Source organism: Tenrec ecaudatus, chromosome 11, assembly GCF_050624435.1.
Source record: "Tenrec ecaudatus isolate mTenEca1 chromosome 11, mTenEca1.hap1, whole genome shotgun sequence".
NCBI classification, from domain to species: Eukaryota; Metazoa; Chordata; class Mammalia; order Afrosoricida; family Tenrecidae; genus Tenrec; species Tenrec ecaudatus.
In genome coordinates, this window is record NC_134540.1 from 83,168,912 (window position 1) to 83,185,791 (window position 16,880).

General features: G+C 43.3%; 1 pseudogene; it reads left to right on the top strand.

Moving 5' to 3' along the window:
• Positions 1 to 3,266: 3,266 nt before the first annotated feature.
• LOC142460796 (protein prenyltransferase alpha subunit repeat-containing protein 1-like) lies at positions 3,267 to 4,810 on the top strand (annotated as a pseudogene).
• Positions 4,811 to 16,880: the final 12,070 nt, after the last annotated feature.

Below are 16,880 nucleotides of genomic sequence, written 5' to 3' on the forward strand. Positions count from 1 at the left end.
GTCAATGCTATCTTGAGGTCTGTTTTCTCTTTTTTGCCCTCTGTGTGAGGTTGTTCTATGTGGTGGTCTCTTATTTATGCTTGGTGAGTGTTGTTCTTCTGCCCATACTGGGTCAGGAAGGATCTTTTGTAGGCTTGGGTTTCTTCTAACATATTCTTTGAGTTTTTCCTTGTTTGGGAAGACTCTTACTTCTCCATCTATCTTGATCGATAATTTGGCTGGGTAGAGTATTCTTGGGTTTGCATTGTTTTCCTTCAATTTTTGGAATATGTTACTCCACTCTCTCCTCTTCTTCATTGTTTCTGCTGATAGGTCTGAGCATATTCTTATTTGGGAACCTTTATATATGATTGCCTGTTTTTCCCTAGCTACTCTCATGATTTTCTCCTTTTCCTCAAAGTTGGACAATTTAACTATTATGTGCCTTGGTGGCTTCTTCTTGGGATTCAGTCTTGCTGGGGTTCTCTCGGCCTCCTGAATGGTTGCCTGGTTTTCATTCACTACGCTGGGGAAGCTTTCCTCCAAGAATTCTCTCACAATTGTTGCAGATGACTTCTTTGTTGTCTTCCTCCGGTAAGCCAATAATTCTAATGTTGTTCCGCTTCATAGCATCAGACATAACTCTTAAATTTTCTTCTACTTCTCTGATGATCTTATTAGATTTTTGTTCACGTTTGTTAAAGTCTGCTTGGCTGTCCTCCAAGTCACTGATGCGGTTCTCTGATTCCTCCAGTCGCTTCTCCAGATCCATGATTGTGCCACTGGTTTTTGTTATCTCCTCACTAAGCTCCTGTATTTCTCTTTGATTTATGGCTTTTACCTCTTCTATCATTTCATCCTTTTTATGTATTGTTTCCCTCATATCCTCTATGACTCCAAGTAGCATTCTGAAAATTTATTTCTCTGACAGCTCAGTGTCTGCTTTCTCTATGCATGTCATTATGTTCAGGACATCTTCTGGCATTGCCTTTGGTTTCTCCCATTTTTTCATTGAGGTCGTTGGGGCTGATGGCTGTTTGCATTGCGTTGTTTTAGAGGATCCAGGTGCCATTTTCCAGGGAGTCGAATAGCACTGTCTCTCTCTGGGAGACTTGTAGAAGTGCTTCTTCAAACTGCCTATTGCTTATTTCACAATGGAATTAACCTACCACTTTATCCTCCTATGGCTTCCCTCTCAGGGGAGTGATCCAGAAGGGTTGCCTGCTTTAGTATTGCGGAGGTTGGGCAGAGGTTCCTGCAGCAGCTTGGAGCATTAGGGAGTGTTGGCCAAGCTGCCTTATGCCCCCAGGCACACAGGCAGGAATACCCCAGTAAGAAGTTGAGCCCAGTATCTCCTGGTGGGAGTCAGTAGGGCTTTTCCCAGCCTATCTAGCCTCACAGGGTGGAGCTCACCTTGCTGGATGTGGCACAGGTGTAAATGCTCTAGGTTAGGAGAAGTGGTCTGGAGGTTAGCAGTACAATGTGAGAGACCAAGAAAGAGGCAAAGAGGAGACCAAAAAAAAGTTTAAAAAGCAAGCCCGTTGAGTCTGAGAATTTTATTATTTTTCTCCCTGTCCAGCTAGAGTATACTCAAATACAATTGTCTCTCACAGTCACTAGGCTGCAGCTCCTTTCTGTTTTAAAGCTGACTCTTGCTACAGAGCGTCTTTGTTGTGCTAAAAGTCGCCAGGCCCTGTAGCTGAGTTCTGGCATTCCTTAGCTAGGTTGCTTCTTATGCTGATTTATATTAAGGGCCTCCACCTATGTGCTCCTTGGAGCTGAGCAACCAGATTTGGGTTTGAGTTTTAAACCAATAATATATATTTCATCCCCCTTTTTTTTTTGCTTGTGATGTGCTCTGATTTGGGGGCTGTCAGGCTGGCCCCCAGAGGGGGAGATCCAGCTTATTATGGGGGTTATTTCCTTCTCAGCCAATTGGAACTACATTTGCTCCCTGGACTCCCAACTTTCCGCTTATTTTCTCCCACGCCACGATCTTCCTAAGGTAATACAATATTTTTTCTTTTACTCTAAGTTATGGTTCCCCCCACCACTCCCCTGGCCGTGGGTTCAAGGCAGCCAACCATGCAGAGAGCTCCGGAGTGAGGTTCCCCTGGTGTCTGGGATTCTGTCCCCTCTCGGGCATCTGCCTGCAGAAATTGCTTCTCCCAGCAAGGTCACAGCCAGCGCCTGTGGGCTCGCCAAAGCTAGAGCACTTTAAAGCATTCTTGGTTTGCTTTGTGCCTGGTCTTGGCACAAGGGACTCCATTTTGAGTTCGGTGCCTCCACCTTAGCTCTCAGAATTCACCCCTCACTGGCCTCCCCTACCCTCGCTGAAAACCGCAAGTTCTGAGAACCAAACATCCCCGGTGCCAGGATGTTCTTTGAAGATATGTGTACTCCACCCGTCCCTGACCTATAGATAAGTTTGATGATCGCTTCCCGTGTGAGACCCCTGTGCACGCACATCCTCTCCAGCTGTGCCTGCCAGCAGGGGGTATAAAAACGAAGCCAGAATTCCCCACTGCGCGGTTTCAATAGCTCAATACCCTGAGTTACTAAACCCGCCCGCAAGCTTCTCAATAAAGCCTGCTCTAAAATTTTGCTAATTGGATCTTTGGTTCTGTTTCGCACCCCAATAACCTTACACTTTGTGAGTGGAAATCCCACGCAAAAGGGGGTTCAAGAGAAACCCTGGGACCCTAGTTCTAATTTCAGGACTCCACCTCCCCGTTTCCTTTGCCTTACCTCCCAATTTTCTGGTCTGGCAGCAGGAGCTCCGGAGGGATGAGTCCTATCTGGTCGCCATTTTCTCCCCCTCTCCTCCACAGTCAGTTTCAAAACATTTTTCTTTCTTCTTGAACTCCTTGATATCAGCTCCCCTTATCCCCACCCCACCCCCAGAAACCCTTCTTTCTATTTTGCCCATCTTACACCATCCAATATATCTATTTACATACAATCCTGTTGTTTGTTCCCCTGAGTGGGATACAGTTATCAGTGCTATTGGCTGCTCCCCCTTCTCCTTCCCTCACCCCTGACCCCCACCCCCTTGCCCAGGGAACCCCTCAGAGAACCATTACTCTTGTTACTGTTTCTGAAGGGTCATCTATCAAGGCTTTCATGTGACTAGAGGAGAACACAAGCGGGAGCCTGGCTGCTGCAATATCCTCTCCCTTGATGTGGGTGTTCGTGTGTTGATGTGTTCACTTGGTAAAAATTCATGAGGCTCGTGAGTGTGTGCGCTCCCCGCAGAGCTCCCACTGGTGGCCCCAGCTGGTGCCAACATGGCTGAGATCAGCAAGGAGGTGGCAGTGCTGGTGAAGTGGGTGATGAAAGACATCACCAATGCCTTCAGGAGGAACCCGCACATGTTCTACACTGGAGCACTTCTTTGGTGAAGATCAAAGACGACAGCCTTCAGTGTGGATTAGGAAAACCGAAATCTTCACAGCAGACCAATAAGCAACATCATGAGAAATGGAAAAAGTACTGAAGTTGGCAAGGGTTTCCTTTTACTTGGACCAATGGGAGCAATAGTCAACTCAGATGACACTATATTGTTTAAATCTGCTGCAAAAGACTTCTTTATGGTGTTGAAAAGTAAATATGTCACTTTGCTTTCCATGTGTCATTTCTGTTAATGGTGGAATTCTACTAGCTGAATTTAGGAGATGAAATGGGACTATTTCCATGTCCTGAAGCTAGGTATCACCACAGCCCCATAGTCCTGGTTGAAAGCAAACTAGGTGTGGAGAGCTGGTATGTCAACTTGCTCTTACCAGATGCCCACAACAAGCTCCTTCTGTACCAAGCAAGAAACCAGTGGCTGAGCAAAGATGAATTGATAGAAATTTTACCACTGCATGTACGTGAAGAAAGAGCCAATCCTCTCTGGCACTTTAAACCCAATTAAGGACTTACATCTGGGAAAACTGGACTTAACTAAGTTTCCAGAGCCCAGAAACGTGGATTCACAGGAATTAGGTGCTACAGCAGCTAATTCAGGAAACCTCCTTGCTTTCCTTTGTGGCCAAAGGAAACTTGGGAACCATTCCTGCAGAAAGAACCCAGCGACTGAGACAAGAAGAGATGGAGGTCTGTGGGGAAGCTGCCGGGAGGTACCCAAGCAACCGCAATTGTTGGTCCCATCGGATCTGGGCTCTCCAACACGTGGCCAAGCTAGACATCAAGACTCTTCTTGAAGGACTTTCTTCTACTTAGTGCTGGACATCCTTGCACATGTCCGGCCTCAGTGAATTTCACTACCTCCAGTTTTTGAGAAAGTCTTTGATAAGCCAAACTGTGCCAGATGGTTCTGGGTTGGACCAGAATCCTTTGAGAAGCGAGCCAGACCTAGTCCTTCAAAAAGATGAAGCAGCTACAGTTTCAACAGAGGAACCAAGAATGAATCTTCCTCATTGTCTAGAAGAGGAGGTTGAATTCACCACTGATCTCATCCATACCTACCCAGGACATGAGACTCTGTGGTGTCATAGGAGGCAGATCTTCTATCTTCAGCTTCATTTAAATGGGAGGCTTCCTCACAGTGTGACCCAGCTGTCCTCAGCAGAGAGCCCTGGGGCATTTTGAGTGACTTGCCCCTCACCCCAGCTGGACCCCACACATCTCAGGCAATGGAGGTGGATGGACTGAATGATTCTAGCAAGCAAGGCTATTCCCAGGAAAACAAACATTTGAGCGGACCCCAGCTCCAGATGCCTTGGGCCTGGAAATGGAGCACGGGTTCATTGATCGAGTGCTGTCCACTTGCCAGAATGGCCAGGTTTGCCGATGCCTTAGGAAGTGGCTGGTCACTCTGAGTCAATGAGGAAGGTGGACACGTCCTGCAAGGTTCCTCTTTTAGTGCAATATTCCTTTCCTTTCTTAATGACAGAGTCGCATAGACTGTTTTATTGGATAACCCTATTTAGGTTATAAATCCTTAGAAACTCATTTTATTTATTTTGTTAAAAACTGGCCCTCCCATAGGGATAAAACAATGCGTATAGTTCCCTCCTGCTGAAATCTCTGCAGGTCTATCTAGATAAGATAGACAGGATAAACAATCTGGAGGAGAAAACAATGGGACCGTTGGATATGAGGTGGGGGGGCATGGGAGAGGGGGAGGTGGGAGAAAGGAAGTGGGTGTTAACAAACCCAGGAACAAGGAAAAACACGTGATCCAAAATGGATGGTGAAGAGGGTGTAGGAGGCCTAGTAGGGCTTTATCAAGGGCAATGTAACTGAAAGGTATTACTGAAACCCAAATAAAGGCTGAACATGATAGAGGGACAAGAGGAAAGTAAACGGAATTAGAGGAAAGAACTAGGAGGCAAGGGGCATTTATAGAGGTCTAAATAAAGGCATGTATATATGTAAATATATCTATTTATGACAATGGGGAAATCTATCTATGTACATATATTTATAGGTTTAGTATTAAGGTAGCAGATGGACATTGGGCCTCCACTCAAGTACTCCCTCAATGCAAGAATGCTTTGTTCTACTAAACTGGCAATCCCTGATGCTCACCTTCCCGACACAATTGCTGAAGATAAAGTGGGTGCATTAGCAAATGTGGTGAAGAAAGCTGATGGTGTCCAGCTATCAAAAAATATAGCATCTGGGGCCTTGAAGATAAACAAGCAGCCATCTAGCTCAGAAGCAACAAAGCCCACATGGAAGAAGCACACCAGCCTATGTGATCATGAGGTGTCGATGGGATCAGGTATCAGGCATCAAAGAACAAAAATTCATATCATTGTGAATGAATGGGAGTGTGGAGGGGAGACCCAAAGTCCATCTGTAGGCAACTGGACATCCCCTCACAGAAGGGCTGCAGGGAAGAGACGAGCCAGTTAGGGTTCAGTGTAGCACCTATGAAACAACTTTCCTCTAGTTCTTTAATGCTTCCTCTCCCCCACTATCATGATCCCAAGTCTACCTTACAAATCTGGCTAGACCAGAGGATGTACACTGGTACAGATAAGAGCTCAAAACACAGGGAATCCAGGACAGATAAACCCCTCAGGACCAATAATGAGAGTACCAATACTGGGAGGGTAAAGAGAAATTGGAGGAGGAAGGGGAAACCAATCACAATGATCTACCTATAACCCACTCCCTTGGGGATGGACAACAGAAAAGTGGGTGAAGGGAGACATTGGACAGCGCAAGACATGAAAAAATAATAATTTATAAATTATCAAGGGTTCAGGACAGAGAGAGGGTCGGGAAGGGAGGGGAATAATGAGGAGCTGATACCGAGGGCTCAAGTAGAAAGCAAATGTTTTGAGAATAATGATAGCAACAAATGTACAAGGGTGCTTGACATAATGGATTGATGTATGGATTGTGATAAAAGTTGTATGAGCTCCCCCCAAAATGGATTTTTTTAAAGTTTCATCAAGCTGTACAGTTCTGATTATTTTAATGCTCTTAGATCATGAACTTTTTTTTTACACTTCCATTGACACATAATCCACATAAAATTCAATCATATCAAGAATTCTATAATCATTACCATGGTCAATTTTAGAGCATTTTCTTTTTGTTTATCTCCAATAATTAAATCACCTTTAAAGTGAGTTGTTTAATCACATTCCATTCATTTCCCACCTTAATTGTTTAATTCCAAAAATCTTCTTGCACACCCCATCTAGTCCCCCACCTATATCCCCTATAACCTTTGCACCAGTCATTATCTCTATGTGTCCACTCAGGTTTCACAAACTGGTAAGCCCAACAGAAACAGTAAAAAACACAAATGAAATAATGTGGTATGAATAAAACAATAGCAATATAAAGATAAAAATACAGTGAATAAAAAAGAAAAGATTGCCATCACTATTTTAAAAACCATGGAAGATATTTTTGTCATGAAGAGGCAAGAGATCCTTGCTTCTAGAATAAATTCAGGTTGGGTCTAGACTCTAGAGCAGCAGTTCTCAACCTGTTTGGGGGTCGAATGACCCTTTTAATGGGGTCACCTGATTCATAAAAGCAGCAAAATTACAGTTATGAAATAGCAATGAAAATCATTTTATGGTTGGGGAGTCACCACAACATGAGGAACTGTATGAAAGAGTCGCAGTATTAGGAAGGTTGAGAACCACTGCTCTAGAGGGTGGTCAACTGACCTGGAATCAAACTTGATCCAGCATCATCAGGATGACAGTGCTCTATGTTTGATAGTAAGGTTGTTGTTCCTGACCTTTGCCTGTGGCTAGTGGGGATCTGCCATTGACTTAATATGATTAGATACTCTGCAGATAGGTTGTGGGTTCCCATTCTCCTCCACAGCCTTCCACACATTGAGTGTCCAAAATTTTAGCTTGGATACTTTTCCCTTCTTCGTATTTGCATTTTGTTAATGGCATCTTTGGATCACCCAGGCTGGTATGCTTCTTCCTTTTGGACTTGGCTGACCCCTCGCTTAGATGGCTGCTTGTTTGACTCTAAGTCTTTAAGACACCAGACACTGTTCTAATTGATAGCCGGGCACCATCTGCTCTCTTCACCACACTTTGCTGTAGCGCCCTTATCTTCAGTGATTGTTTCATGAAGGCAAGTATGGAGTAGGGCCATGTTATCAGAACTAACTGTTATAGGAATGGGGCTAGAGTTAAGTAGGAGCCCAGTAACCATCTGCTTGTCTAGGAAAGAAGATGCCACAGTGCCTCACAAGAGAAATAATACATTGTAGATAACTTCCAGTCAGAGCTGGAAAAGGTCCTTGCTTGCCTCTTAGAATTGCCAGAACCACTGACCTTGCCTCCTTCACTCTACTTTAGCCCTGATGGTGTGCACCCCCAGAGCTGGTGAGTGAGGGTGGAGATGGGGTCCACAGAGAGAACAGAAACCATTTCTATCCTGGAACCCAAAGTCAGACTTTAGCATGAGAAATGCTAGCAAAGTCTTAGTTCTCTAATGAGAACTGAAGCATAGGTCTTGGATTGTATGTAATACCATTACAGAAGCACCCCTGCTCTCATTTAAAGTAAAATGAGTGCTGTTGATTAACTAAGAAGGAGCAGAAAAATCTTGGAAACTGATCAGGATGCTCTCTGGGATTTGAAAAATATTATTCCCACTGAAGTGAATTCAACAAACTGTAGGGAACAAAGTATTTGGCTCACATGATGCAACACCACACATCCAGCTGCGCCTGGATTCCATCGCCAGAGGACCACAGTGAACAGTCTTCCGTGTGTAGCTTTCCCACGCAATTACAAAGATTTCTTTTTTAAAAAATAGTCCCACTGAAAGCATTGTTTTGTCATATACAGTTTAGCTAACTATATTATTACTATGTCTGCCATTATACAATGCCCCACCTTTTTCCTGATAGCTTCTAAAACAGCCGAGAAAGTTGAGACATCTTAAAACCCAGTAGGGAGCATTCAAAGGTGATTGAATCACTGATGTGGTGGTGCCTGCTTTTCTCAGAAAGGGGCGATGATCCTCCCATGTTGAATGACAAGAGCGGAGCACTTGCACAGAATGTCCTCAGTTAAAAATGCATTGGGCTTCCGGGGGCACTCTGTCTTTTAAAGCAGGAAAGATGCACTTGAAGACAAAAGGGAGGAGTCCAGCTGGTCCCTGACTTAGGATGGCACAGCCTTCTAACAACTTCTTTGCAAGTTGAGTATCTGTTTGTTTGTTTCATTGTATGGTTTTTATTATTTATGCCTCTTATTAACAATCTTTCTAAAACTCATCTTTATCTTTGGGGATTGGAATTGATACATTTATATTTACAGACATATTTGAATACATACATACATAAAGACTGGCAATTAAACTATCTTAAGCAAACAAGACTCATGAAATCACCAAGCCAAGGTTTTGTTCAGCGATTACTGTGAGGCATCCTGAAAAGAGTGTCGTCTCACCCTTGGACTTATTCAAAGTGTGTGACTGAGCCAAGTATCCCAAAGGCTCCCCCAAGTAGCTGCTCCTTTGCTCACCCAAGGAAAAGAAGAGCAATATTTGCTGAGTCATGATGGGGTGGAGAGAGACCTGCGCTGTCAATGATACAACCAAGGTGCTCTCCTGTTTGTGCTAGTAGCAAAAAATGATTTAGTTACTTGACCCAATTATAAATCTGCTGACCTGAGGGGCTCATCTGCCGGCACTCTCTCTGAAATGTTCTTCCTATGTTCATGAGTCCTTCAGTATTTAGCAAAGTTTCAATGCTATGCCTAGTTTTCTGTGGCTAATTCCTTCTAAGTGGACAGCCGACTCCTTCTTCATAGTGTGTTCTTAGTCAGGAAGTTCTGCTAAGCAATTCTTTTCGGATGACCTGGCTGGCATTTGATATACCAGTGACATAGATACTAGCATTAGAGCAACACATAAGCCACCATAGTCTCAAATGTCAATGGTGATTGGAATGAAGAGAGTGGAGTGGGGAGGGGAGCCAGTGGGAATGCAAGGTGACTGCTACCTGGAGTCAAGCTGGTAGTGCATCAGCGTGTAAGGGGACAGTGACGCTTTCAGAGTGAAGGTCAGACATTAGAAGATGGCTTCCTTCTTTAGCCTCTGGCGCTCTGCTTCCAAGGTGATATGTTACATTTAAGATTAATATAGAGGACACTGCTCACTGTAGATTTTTTTTTCCAATTTAGTAGAACAAAAAGGACCTGAAAGGAGAATAGAAAATAGTGATTATCAAGCTTCAGATAAGTCAGCAAAAAAATATGACTAGCTAGTCATTTTCTCTTTCTACATCTCCAGTTACTTTAGGCTGGGTTGTTTAAAGAAACAAACCCAGTGACTATATATATATATATATATGCTTAACAACAAGGAGTCATTATATATCAAGAGGAATCTCAGCCCAGTCCAATTCAAATCCATAAATCCACTGCAAGTCCGTAAGTCCTTCTCCAGCAGGTCAGTGATGCAGAAAGGTGAACCAGGAAGCAGGTAGGTCATGCACCAGTGGGTACGGAGTTGCATGGAACCATGTTTGGTGGGAACATGGCAGGACACGAAAAGCTCGTAGGTTCAGTGGCCCACAGGAGACTGCTTCGGAGGCAAGCAGAGTTCCAGCAGGCAGGAAGGTGGAGGGGCAGAGAGAGGGGGTGCAGTTCCCAGAGTCCCTCACTGCCATACAAAAGGAAGTGTCAGCAGGCTGTATTCTCATACAAAAGGAGTATTATCCTACACCCCCAAGGAGGTGTCCTTAAGCTACTAATTGATTGACAGGTTTGACTCCACCCCTCGTCCTGAGTGTCTAGTGGGCATAAACCATCCAGTGACCACAGCAGGAATGGTTTCCTTCCTTGACCTACTCTGACTTCTGAGAAAAGGCACTTGGAATATTAACCGGAAGATGTAGTAAGGACGAACACGGGTGTTTTTGTTTGTTTTCTTCAAATATTAACATTTAGTCACATCGTTTGCATATGCTCAAAGAATGCCACGCAGTTTACATTTAAAATAAGTCACATGAGTGAAAGTTGACTATAGTGAGTGAGTTGAGATGGTGTGAGGCCCTGGATCTCCAAGTTGGATTTCTGCCTTGAATCACTAATCTTTTCATGTTGCTAACTGAACACTGCCACATAGGGTTGCTCATCCCCTTCCCCTCTGACTCTTCAAAGAAAGCATGCCTTGCTTCTCTTCCTCCCTGTGTTTGACTTAGAGTCAAAATCTCTGTTTACATCTATCCGTGCACTCCAGGCGTTCAGAGGTGTCAGTTGCCAACACTTGCCCAAACCCTGGGAGTTGTGTCCTTTGCCCTAGTTCCCATTGGCATAGCGGGTTTCCAGTTTGGCTGCTAGCCACAGGTCAGTAGTTCAAAGCCAACCAGCCACTCTTCAGGAGAAAGATGAGAATTTCTACGTCTGTACAGATTTATAGCCTTGGAAACCCAAAGGGCGCAGTTCTACGCTGCCCTACAGAATCCTTATGAATCAGAATCAACTCAAGACAATGGGTTTGGGTTTGGTAAGTGACTATGAGAGTGAGTGATCAGAAGAAAGTGGACAGGAACTACAGGCTACAAGTCAGAGAAAGTCACAGGAGGAGGAGCAAAGCTGAGAGAGGAGCGCCTGGAGACCTCCACAGGCAGGGCAACTCCTACCTCAAAAAGAATGTCTTTTCTCTTATGGATGAGGCAAGAATCAATCCCAAAATGCAAAAGAACTCTCAGGAGGCCCAGCAAACAAGTACCCTGGACAGGCCTCAAGTGAGGAAGAAGCCCAAAGACAGACAGACAGATCTGGTTCTCCTTGTCTGAGGAGAGAGTCAAGACGCCAAGAGAAAGGGCAGCACCAGGGGTGGCTACTCTCTGTGAGAACAAGAGGGACTCCATTCACTTTCCTCTCAATTATGCCATTTGTTTTGAAAAAAGAACCACCTCTTTTCCCAACTATCTGCTTATTCTCTATCGGTGATGGTTAAAAATAAAATAATAAGGTCCACAGATTAAGCCCTATTAGTAACAGCTATAGTACAGGATGAACTATTTTCTTTATATAATTGCCCTTTAAATTACTATATTTATTGATTTGACACAACTGTGCTACAATATTAAACAACAACTACCCCCAAAAAAGGATTTGGGTGTTCTAAGTGTCCCCAAATTTCAGTTATTCATCCCCTTCAAGATTGGCGGGGGGCTATATATCCACCCTTTTTTTCCCTTTTTCCCCCTTCCCCTCCCTGACCATACCCCTACCCTCATGATATCACTACTCCCAGTACTGTTCCTCAGGGGGTTATCTGTCCTGAATTCCATGTTTCAGGAGCTCTTATCTGTACCAATGTGTGTTCTCTGGTCTAGTCAGATTTATGAGGTAGAACTGGGTTATGGTAGTTGGGGTGAGGGGAGCTGTCAGAAACTAGAGGAATGATGTGTGGTTCGTCAGTACCCCACTACACCTTGATTAAACCATCCCTTCCTTATAGCCCTTCTGTGGGTTGATATCCCATTGTCTACACATGGGTTTGGGGTCTTGATACCTGATCTCATTGACACTCATGATCACACAGGCTGGTGTACTTCTTCCATGTGGGCTTATTTGCTTCCCTGCTATGTGGCTGCTTGTTTAACCTCAAGCCTTTAAGATCCCAGATGCTATATCTTTTGATAGCCGGGCAACATCAGCTTTCTTCAACACATTTGCTTCTACACCCATTTTGTCTTCAGCAATCTTATTAGGAAGGTAAGTATCAAAGAGCACCAGGTTATCAGAACAAAGTGTTCTTGTGTTAAGGGAGGCCTTGAGTAGAGGCCCAAAGTCCAACTGCTATCTTAATACTTAACATATAAATATATGTACATTGGCCTCTATCCATTTCATTATAAATTAATATATTTACATATATACATGCCTATAGCTATACCACTATAAATAGCTTTTGCCTTCTATTTCTTTCCTATATTTCTTTTCATCTTCCTCCTGTCCCACTATCATGCCTACTCTTCATTCTGCTCTCAGTAATTCCTCACGGATACATTGCACTTGATTAAACCCCAACGGGTATTGTATACCCTCCTTGCTATCAATTTTAGATCTCTTGTTGTTCCCTTATCTCTGAGTTTGTTGACTCCCCACCCTCCCTCCTCATCCCCTCCTTTCCCATCTCCCCCAAGAACCACCAGTCCTCTTGTTTTCTCCTTGGTAATGTTCATCCTGGCTATTCAATAGAGATAGACATTTTAAAAACTCAGATATTAAGCATATTTCAGGAAAACAACACAGGAATCTCCGTATCATGAATAATTAATGTTCTTGGCTGAAGGTTTGAGGCACCTAGAATTTTAATTCTGAAAAACCAATCACTGACCACTCTGGGGACTCTAGTACTCTCACATGCATTGGGTTGCCAGGATCCAGAATCAACTTCCTGGCTACTGGAACACCTACTTCTGGGTTTTCCTGAAGCTCAGAACTCTTTCAAGACCTATTTGAACAAATCACCAATGACAGCACTATTTGGCAGTAGGAAGAAGAATAATGTTTGGATGAATGAGAAGAAACTCTTTATTAAACCCTACACTTGCCATTCTCCCACTCATGACCAAACCATGAGAGAAACTTTCCATAACATGCTAATTCTGAGAAGATAAAACATACACTAATTATTTATGGCTAATACTTTACATTAAAGGGAAAGACACAAGAAAGAAGAACCTGTGTACTCCATGTGGTAATTGAAATAAACAGTTTACCTCCCGGGCATCTTTCGGCAAAGAAGCAGAAGACTATAGGCATGAAGAATTAGCTGGAGCTCCTGTAATGGACCCAGGATGGCTACAGCACCCTCTAACCAGAACAAGCAATCCCTGAAGAATGTGGGCAGAGTACCAAGTTCTGCAGTGACAATAGTAACCAGGAAAAGAAATTGGACTCTCCTGGTTGAAACTTGGAACCATGGCTGAGACAGTTGCTTAGATCTGTCATTATTTACATGCTACTATAAACCATGTGCAGAAAATGGGAACAATGCCTGAATTAGATATATGTGAGAGCTATCGCTGTTAGTGCCACCGAGTAAGCACTGACAGTGACCCTATGCACAGCAGAACAAAACACTGCATGATCCTGCACCATCTTCACAATTGTTCCTGGGCCTGAGCCCATTGACACAGACACTGTGTGCATCCATCTCGTTGAGGGCCTTCCTCTTTAGCATCATCCTTCCACTTTACCAAACATGATGTCCTTCTTCAGGGACCGGTCTCTCCTGACATTATGTAAGTATGTAAGACAAAGTCTGGCCATCCTTGCCTCTAAGGAGCATTCTGGCCTTACTTCTTCCAATACAGGTCAGTCTGTTCTATTGGCAGTCCATGGTACTTTCAATATCCTTCTCCAGCACCACCATTCAAATGCATTGATCTTCTTTGGCCTTCCTAATTCGATGTCCACCTTTCACAGGCATAAGAGGCCATTGAAAATACCACGGCTTGGGTCAGGCACACCTTAGTCCTCAAAGTAACATCCATGTTTTTCAATACTCTAAAAAGGTCATGTACAGCAGATTTACCTAATACAATGCATCTTTTGATCTCTTGACTACTGCTTCCATAAGCATTGATTGTATATTCAAGCTACACAAAATCCTTGACAATGCCAATCTTTTCCCACTTTATCGTGATGTTACCTATGGGTCAATTGTGAGAATTCTGGTCTCCCTTACATTGAGGTGTAACCCATATTGAAGGCTACAATCCTTGATCTTCATTAGCAAGTGCTTCAATACCCCCTCACTTTCAGCAAACAAGATTGTGTCATATGCATATCATAGGCCTTGAATAAGCCTTCTTTCAATCCTGATGCAGCACTTCTTCATATAGTCCAGAGCATCTGATGATTTGCTCTGCATATTGATTGAATAAGTATTGTGAGAGGATACAACCCTGACACACAACTTTCCTGACTTTATTTTTTTTCCTTTCCTGACTTTAACACATGAAGTATTACCTTGTTCTGTTCACACAATACCTCTTGATGCACAAGTTCCAAATAAACACAATGAAATGCTCCAGATTTCCCATTTTTCTCAAGGTGATCCACAGCTTATTACAGCCCACGCAGTCTTATGCCTTTGCACTTTCAACAAAATACAAGTAAACATCTTTCTGGTCTCCTCTGGTTCGAGGCAAGCTCCATCTGATGTCAGTAATGAGATCCCCCATTCCACATCCTCTTTGAATCCAGCCTGAACTTCTGGCAGTTCCCTAACAATTTGCTGCTGCAACCGTTGTTGGATGATCTTAAGCAAAATTTTACTTTTGTGTGATTATCAGTAATATCATTCTATAGTTTGAGCATTCTGTTGGGTTATCTTTCTTTGAAATAGGCACAAATATGGATTTTTTTTTTTCTGTCGTCAGTGAGTGCTTCTAGTAGTTCTTCAGCTTTTCTGACACAGTCCCATGTGGATTCCTTCAATTCCTGGAGTCTTATTTTTGGCTCAAGGGTTCAATGCAGTTTGAACTTCTTCCTTCAGCACCATTGGTTCTTGCTTATATGCTAGCTCCTTAAATGGGGGGCTGTTGATTAGTTCTTTTTGGTACAGTATAAAAGTAGCTCCAGTGGAATCAGTCCTAGATTTCAAAGGAGCAGTCTTTTTCTAGGAATAATGCTCTCTGGTATTTCAGGAAATCTTTCTCTTACAATCATAATTTTTTGTTTGGAACTTGTGCATCAAGAGGCATTGTGTGAACAGAAAAAGGTAATACTCCGTGTGTTAAAGTCAGGAAAGGTGTGTGTCAGTGTTGCATTCTCTCACAATATTTATCTCCCACTGAAACCTTTCCTCTGCTTGGCTAAAATCACTTCCAAATTTCCTTAGAGACATTATCCCATCAATTTCATAACTTGCACTCTCTTTCCTAATGTGTATTTCTAAATGAGGTCCAAATTCTATGTGTGAATACATGTTTGCTTGTATGCTATTATTGTTTCAGTAAAATTTCAAACATTATATTGTGAAACAGAAGATATCATCAAAACTCAAACAAAAGCTCTAATCTAAGTCTGGGCTTACTGGAAGCCAGGATTTTTTTTTTAATGGAATGGGGGTGGGAATAATAAATCTAATAATTCTCATTTCTTATGAACAATAGAAACTCCAGATCATCGACAGAGATTTAGAGTTATTAGAACACAAATCACTATTCAGGTTATTCTCTAAAATAAGTAACTTGTTTAACCATTTTCACAAGTAGGCTGTACCCTTTTCACTCTTGTCCAGTCCTTCTGTCTGATGTTGTGATTAGTCACTCCTTTGGCCATAAAACAAGAATGCAGCACATTGACATCTTGTGGGGGGAGGTCAGATGCTCACAGGCATCCTCCCTGAGGGCTAGTGGGCCCCACTCCCTGCTGTTAAGGACAATGGACACCTGCAGACATCTATTTGGTTCCAGTAGGTGGGTTTTACACCCTAATGATAATGGTTCCTATGGAGATCCAGAGAACAGGTCAAAGTTAAGCAGCCATCCTAAATCTAGGATCCGCCCATCTTGTCACATGTATACCCCCAATTCCTCCTCTTTCTATTGTATATATTTCCCTAGAGCACCCCTTCATTACTGTATTACCTATAGCACAGCCCCTTCCTGTGATGTAGGTCCTCACCTGTAATTAGGGGGCTTGCATGTCCCCAGAGAATATAAAAAGCCTGGGCTAGCATTAAACTCTCTCCCTCCATGTGGACCATCAGGCGGGGCTGAGGTGAGCATGCACCATGATTGTGTCTGACTCCATTTATTTCAATATTTCTCTTCTATCTCTCATGCTCTCTATAACTTTACTATGATCGTTGTACAATTGCACCTACCGGACTCTTAATGATGTGTTAGGGGCTGGCTTCCCCTGACAACATCTGTGGAAGAGTGAAACAAGATCCATCCCTCATCCCATGTACCAAAATATGAACTCAATATTGAACGAAGGTCTACATGTAAACCTTGGAACTATTAAGATCAACAATGAGATAATGGGGACAAATTTAAGGGCCATAATGTTGGGCATAGGCACACTATCAAAATTAAGGAAGTAGGATGGTGAGCTTTTATGTCAACTCAATGCACCTGGGTGAAGATAGAGGTGAAACCCAAACTATCAATCAAATCACAATGTTGGAGTTGTGCCCATTTGTCTAAGAGCAGACTGAACTCATTCTTGCCCCTTCACCGTCTGCTGGATCTGTATCCTATGTCTTGTTTGTCACCTGGCTGGTTCATCAACCTCTAATGCCTGCTAATTCCAGGAACCATCAGCAGACTGTGTACTTTGAATTCATTCCACCAACCTTAGATTCATTCGCTCAGCCTCCAGCAGCCTGGGGCCCTCCTGCTCCGCCCCTTCCTTCTTCCCTTTCATCTTCTCCTGCAGCGACAGAAGTCATTGAGCTCATTCAGACTTGTCCAT